The sequence below is a fragment of the Schistocerca gregaria genome, chromosome 8 (assembly GCF_023897955.1).
Source record: "Schistocerca gregaria isolate iqSchGreg1 chromosome 8, iqSchGreg1.2, whole genome shotgun sequence".
NCBI lineage: Eukaryota > Metazoa > Arthropoda > Insecta > Orthoptera > Acrididae > Schistocerca > Schistocerca gregaria.
Window position 1 is genome coordinate 441426360 of NC_064927.1, and position 7016 is coordinate 441433375.

At 44.3% G+C, this 7016-nt stretch overlaps 1 pseudogene; it reads right to left on the minus strand.

The window, feature by feature from the left end:
- Window positions 1-1638: 1638 nt before the first annotated feature.
- Window positions 1639-1755, minus strand: LOC126285494 (5S ribosomal RNA; annotated as a pseudogene).
- Window positions 1756-7016: the final 5261 nt, after the last annotated feature.

Consider the following 7016-nt stretch of genomic DNA (forward strand, 5'->3'; position numbering starts at 1 on the left):
ATTGTACTATTTATCGAGTAATCGAATTCCAACGGATTTCTTTTGGAACTCATGTGGATCATCTCACACTTTTCGTTATTTAGCGTCAACTGCCACCTGACACACCATACAGCAATCTTTTCTAAATCGCTTTGCAGCTGATACTGGTCTTCGGATGACCTTACTAGACGGTAAATTACAGCATCATCTGCGAACAACCTAAGAGAACTGCTCAGATTGTCACCCAGGTCATTTATATAGATCAGGAACAGTAGAGGTCCCAGGACGCTTCCCTGGGGAACACCTGATATCACTTCAGTTTTACTCGATGATTTGCCGTCTATTACTACGAACTGCGACCTTCCTGACAGGAAATCACGAATCCAGTCGCACAACTGAGACGATACCCCATAGCTCCGCAGCTTGATTAGAAGTCGCTTGTGAGGAACGGTGTCAAAAGCTTTCCGGAAATCTAGAAATACGGAATCAACTTGAGATCCCCTGTCGATAGCGGCCATTACTTCGTGCGAATAAAGAGCTAGCTGCGTTGCACAAGAGCGATGTTTTCTGAAGCCATGCTGATTACGTGTCAATAGATCGTTCCCTTCGAGGTGATTCATAATGTTTGAATACAGTATATGCTCCAAAACCCTACTGCAAACCGACGTCAATGATATAGGTCTGTAGTTAAATGGATTACTCCTACTACCCTTCTTGAACACTGGTGCGACCTGCGCAATTTTCCAATCTGTAGGTACAGATCTATCGGTGAGCGAGCGGTTGTATATGAGTGCTAAGTAGGGAGCTATAGTATCAGCGTAATCTGAAAGGAACCTAATCGGTATACAATCTGGACCTGAAGACTTGCCCGTATCAAGCGATTTGAGTTGCTTCGCAACCCCTAAGGTATCTACTTCTAAGAAACTCATGCTAGCAGATGTTCGTGTTTCAAATTCTGGAATATTCCATTCGTCTTCCTTGGTGAAGGAATTTCGGAAAACTCCGTTCAATAACTCCGCTTTAGCGGCACAGTCGTCGATAACAGTACCATCGGCACTGCGCAGCGAAGGTATTGACTGCGTCTTGCCGCTTGTGTACTTTACATACGACCAGAATTTCTTCGGATTTTCTACCAAATTTCGAGACAATGTTTCGTTGTGGAACCTATTAAAGGCATCTCGCATCGAAGTACGTGCCAAATTTCGCGCGTCTGTAAATTTTAGCCCATCTTCAGGATTTCGCGTTCTTCTGAATTTCGCATGCTTTTTCCGTTGCCTCTGCAACAGCGTTCGGACCTTTTTTGTGTACCACGGGGGATCCGTTCCATCTCTTACCAATTTATGAGGTATGAATATCTCAATTGCTGTTGCTACTATATCTTTGAATTTGAGCCACATCTCGTCTACATTCGCATAGTCAGTTCGGAAGGAATGGAAATTGTCTTTTAGGAAGGCTTCTAGTGGCACTTTATCCGCTTTTTTAAATAAAATTATTTTGCGTTTGTTTCTGATGGATTTGGAAGAAATGGTATTGAGCCTAGCTACAATGACCTTGTGATCACTAATCCCTGTATCAGTCATGATGCTCTCTATCAGCTCTGGACTATTCGGTCGAGGAGCTCCTCAATTGGCATCACGAGGCTGAGTGCACCCCGTAAGATGGCAACAGCGCGTGGCGGCTGGATGGTCACCCATCCAAGTGTTGGCCACGCCCGACAGTGCTTAACTTCGGTGATCTCACGGGAACCGGTGTATCCACTGCGGCAAGGCCGTTGCCTTGCTAGCATAGCATGTAGAAATTATTAGCAAGAGTTTCTTCTGTTGCAGGTAATATCTCAGCTGCTGTCCAGCTAAAGAGTGTTGTTGTTGTTGTGGTCTTCAGTCCTGAGACTGGTTTGATGCAGCTCTCCATGATTATCTTGTGCAAGCTTCTTCATCTCCCAGTACCTACTGCAATCTACATCTTTCTGAATCTGCTTAGTGTAGTCATCTCTTGGTCTCCCTCTACGATTTTTACCCTCCACGCTGCCCTCTAATATTAAATTGGTGATCACTTGATGCCTCAGAACATGTCCTACCAACCGATCCCTTCTTCTGGTCAAGTTGTGCCACAAACTCCTCTTCTCCCCAATCCTGTTCAATACTTCCTCATTAGTTATGTGGTCTACCCATCTAATCTTCAGCATTCTTCTGTAGCACCACATTTCGAAAGCTTCTATTCTCTTCTTGTCCAAACTATTTATTGTCCATGTTTCACTTCCATACATTAATTTTTTTCTGTTGTGCACCACGTTTCCCATTTTCCTTTCCTTTGTGCGGCCTGGACAATATAAATGAGTGAGTGTGTGAACTAGCAGAAAGCTTTAGGCACAGCTTGTAACACTGCATGAGTGGTCGTTCTGGGGTAGAGTAGTACCAACCCCTCAAGAGTGAACAAGTTTAGCAGAGACCAAGTTTGCAGGTCAGGGCAAAGATGACACGTAGGCGCGCGTATTGGCTCTGTCAGGTTGGCGCGCCACCCCCACCACGTTTGTAAGCGGAACGGTTAGGCGAATTCGCGAATTCGGTTGGAAGGGCACTTGTTCCTGGGTCGTGGTGCGGGAGAGACATGGAGACGCAGCTCTCATTTTGGTAATGTTAACATAGGTATTAGATTGTCTGAAATCTGCTCTGTAATAAGGCCCAGACGTTGAAATCAGGTGCGAAATTACCACTGAACCCCACAAGGGAATTGATTTTCTTAATTTACTCGAATTTCAGTAGACCTTGCGTTAGTGCCATGTTCAGGCAACGCACCATATGCCTTAAGCTCACGGTCACGTTATTGCTCTGTGCTTAACGGAAATTCACTCATTCAATGTATTTTAATCTGCTCTTTCATTTACAGTAACATTTTGGTGATTTTTGTTTATTTTCCATGTTTTCTTTGTGAACTTGCTTTCACGCCACGTGGCCAGTTGGAGCAACCGCCGCATTGATAAATTGTAGCTTCGGTCTGAAAATATATTGTACACGATGAATAATCATGCGATAGTGAGCAAGTGTATAAGAGGGAAGGAATAATCGTTTGTGTCCATATTTTTCTGGGTTTCTGGTGCCTACTGAAACTTGGCCATGTGGTTTGAACAGCATGGAAGTGATGGTTCTTCTGCACTCCCATAACGATTTGATTTTTTGGCGATGTTGTACGTTAAGTAAAATACTCGTGCCATTATGAAAAGTATGGGATTTTAATGCCTACTGATTTGATAAATATTTGCAAAATACTCTTTCACCCTGACCTAGTTTTGCGTGCATTGTTTTTGCGGAACTTGTTCTGAGTAATCTATAGCAACTGAAGGTAATAACCGAGGGTTTAGGTATAATGGTGCGGTTGTATAAAATTACATTGAAGCCAACTCTGCGCTCCTCTGTCCCATTCCATAATTACGTGGCGAAACTGAACCATGTTAACTAGAGACCGGTTTTGATGATGTACATTGCAAGATAAACACTAGTTGTTGATATACCATCGCTACTGAATAAATACAGGGTGTTTCTAAAATGACCGGTATATTTGAAACGGCAATAAAAACTAAACGAGCAGCGATAGAAATACACCGTTTGTTGCAATATGCTTGGGACAACAGTACATTTTCAGGCGGACAAACTTTCGAAATTACAGTAGTTAAAATTTTCAACAACAAATGGCGCTGCAAGTGTTGTGAAAGATATAGAAGACAACGCAGTCTGTGGGTGCGCCATTCTGTACGTCGTCTTTCTGCTGTAAGCGTGTACTTTTCACAACGTGCAAGTGTGCTGTGGACAACATGGTTTATTCCTTAGAACAGAGGATTTTTGTGGTGTTAGAATTCCACCGCCTAGAAGACAGTGTTGTTGCAACAAGACGAAGTTTTCAACGGAGGTTTAATGTAACTAAAGGACCGAAAAGCGAAACAATAAAGAATCTGTTTGAAAAATTTCAACGGACTGGGAACGTGACGGATGAACGTGCTGGAAAGGTAGGGAGACCGCGTACGACAACCACAGAGGGCAACGCGCAGCTAGTGCAGCAGGTGATCCAACAGCGGCCTCGGGTTTCAGTTCGCAGTGTTGCAGCTGCGGTCCAAATGACGCAAACGTCCACGTATCGTCTCATGCCCCAGAGTTTACACCTCTATCCATACAAAATTCAAACGCTGCAACTCCTCAGCGCCGCTACCATTGCTGCACGAGAGACATTCGCTAACGATATAGTGCACAGGATTGATGACGGCGATATGCAAGTGGGCAGCATTTGATTCACTGACGAAGCTTATTTTTACCTGGACGGCTTCGTCAATAAACAGAACTGGCGCATATGGGGAACCGAAAAGCCCCATGTTGCAGTCCCATCGTCCCTGCATCCTCAAAAAGTACTGGTCTGGGCCGCCATTATTTCCAAAGGAATCATTGGCCCATTTTTCAGATTCGAAACGATTACTGCATCACGCTATCTGGACATTCTTCGTGAATTTGTGGCGGTACAAACTGCCTTAGACGACACTGCGAACACCTCGTGGTTTATGCAAGATGGTACCCGGCCACATCGCACGGCCGACGTCTTTAATTTCCTGAATGAATATTTCAATGACCGTGTGATTGCTTTGGGCTATCCGAAACATACAGGAGGCGGCGTGGATTGGCCTCCCTATTCGCCAGACATGAACCCTTGTGACTTCCAGAAACAATTGAACAGCTGAAGCAGTACATCTCATCTGCATTTGAAGCCATTCCGCCAGACACGTTGTCAAAGGTTTCGGGTAATTTCATTCAGAGACTACGCCATATTATTGCTACGCATGGTGGATATGTGGAAAATATCGTACTATAGAGTTTCCCAGACCGCAGCGCCATCTGTTGTTGACAATTGTAACTATTGTAATTTCGAAAGTTTGTCCGCCTGAAAATGTACTGTTGTCCCAAGCATATTGCAACAAACGGTGTATTTCTATCGCTGCTCGTTTAGTTTGTATTGCCGTTTCAAATATACCGGTAATTTTTGAAACACCCTGTATCAATTAATCTCTACCCTCGACTGATTATTTACTTCTTCCATCATAAAGAATAGGTGGCAGTCAGTACCACAATCGAATTCTGGGTCATGAAAGCAAATGAAAGTTATATACTGCATATTCAGCCCTGTATAGGTGCCTTCTGTAGTGGTTCAAAAAGAAAAAAAAAATGCGTTATCCGTTGCGTTCGAATTTCTACCGGTTCGTTAAAACCTTCCGCTAGAAATTATTAATACCCAGCAATAACTAGCAGGGGCCAGTAATTTCGTGGACCACACGAATTTAAGAAACCATTTACTACAGACGGTAGCTTGAAGGAGCGGTAGGACATGTCAAAGCGACGGTAATCTTCCTACTTAGGTAGACATTTCCAACACCAGTACTGGAAGGTTACGTTGCAATCTGACGTCTACAAGGGCATGGTCACTGGCTTTCAGGTCAGGATTGGAAACATTTCAGAAAGGGCTAGGTTTGTTCGCGTGCCACCGTGGTTAAAGTTATAGTGCGTGGCAAAATGTCGCTGTTCAAAACTGTGGCCTAGACAACTGTGGAGCTCCAAGGGTCGTAGATAACAGACGTTAACGACGGCTGCGGAGACGTGTGCGAGAGAGCAGGCGTCCAACTGTTGAGCAAGTGACCGCCCAGACGAACAGGGCAGCCACCAACAGCGTCTCCTCAACGACCGCTCTACTGACTGCTGTTCATACGCAATGAAGATTCGAATTTGCACTCCATCACCATAACTGGGCATCCAGTGAGTGGCGACAGGTGGCCTTAACAGATGAATCACGTTTTATGCTCCATCGGACAGATGGCCATTGTTGTGCACGGCTTGAAACGTTCGAAAGCTGACACCCTGCAGCAGTTGTCGGAAGGGTCCAAGGAGGCGCAGGGAGCGTTATTGCCTGACGAATGGTTTCCTGGCAATCCCTGGGTGATCTCGTCACAATTGGGGACCAAGTTCACCACTTCATGCAATTTGTTGTTCGACGCCACAATGGCATCTACCAGCAGGACAATGCAACGTGTCACACAGCTCGTAGTGTGTGTGGTTCCAAGAGCACCAAGATGAGTACACCGTACTCCCCTAGCCACCAATATCCCCGGATCTAAATCCAAATCGATAATCTGTGGGGCCATCTCGATCGGGCTGTTAGCGTCATATAACCTCAAGCGAAAAACCCAGCTCAGCTGGCCATGACACCGGAATGGGTATGGTTCGACATCCCTGTCGGTACTTTTCAAAAACTGATAGACTCTCTTTCTGCACATCCCGCCGCGGTCCTCGCTGCAAAACATAGTTATTTAGAATTTGGCAAGTGGTCACAATAACGTATCTGGACAGCATACAATACACATTGCTGTCACTTTTCCAGTATTCCTTTTTTCTTCATCTAAGTGGTAGCGACAACATCAACAATAGAAGACGCAACTAATACACCGCCGATTCCGATATGACACGCAATACTTTAATACACCTTACTCTACGTGACAACCATAGCACGCAATACTTTAATACACCTTACTCTACGTGACAACCATAGCACTACAGTAAATAAAATCTGCTGCTTGTTGTGATAACGATTTCTTCCTCTCGAGACCTGTGTATTTTTCGACATGCTGCTTGTGAGATGGGAAATCACATGCAACTGCCCGTTTGATAGTGCACCATCACGGTCCGTAAGCTAAATTCCTCTTACAAGGAACTCCTTGTAAAAACTCACTGATGGATGTACACTACTGAATTCGTGAGGATGTATGAGATCTCAGAAGAATTTCATACGAAAACAAATCTTTCTGTACATCTCATCTCACTTAGATACTTTAATTTTGGATAATACGCCACTAAGACAGTCACAGCCATTATGTTAGCTTCTCGTTTAATGTTGTTGACAGTTTATGAACAGTTCTACATATTGTCTGAAGAATTCCCACAAATATATCTAAGCTCTTCCCATTTTGCCTTCACAGAGTCATGCACATTATCTTCAGTTTTATGTCTAAC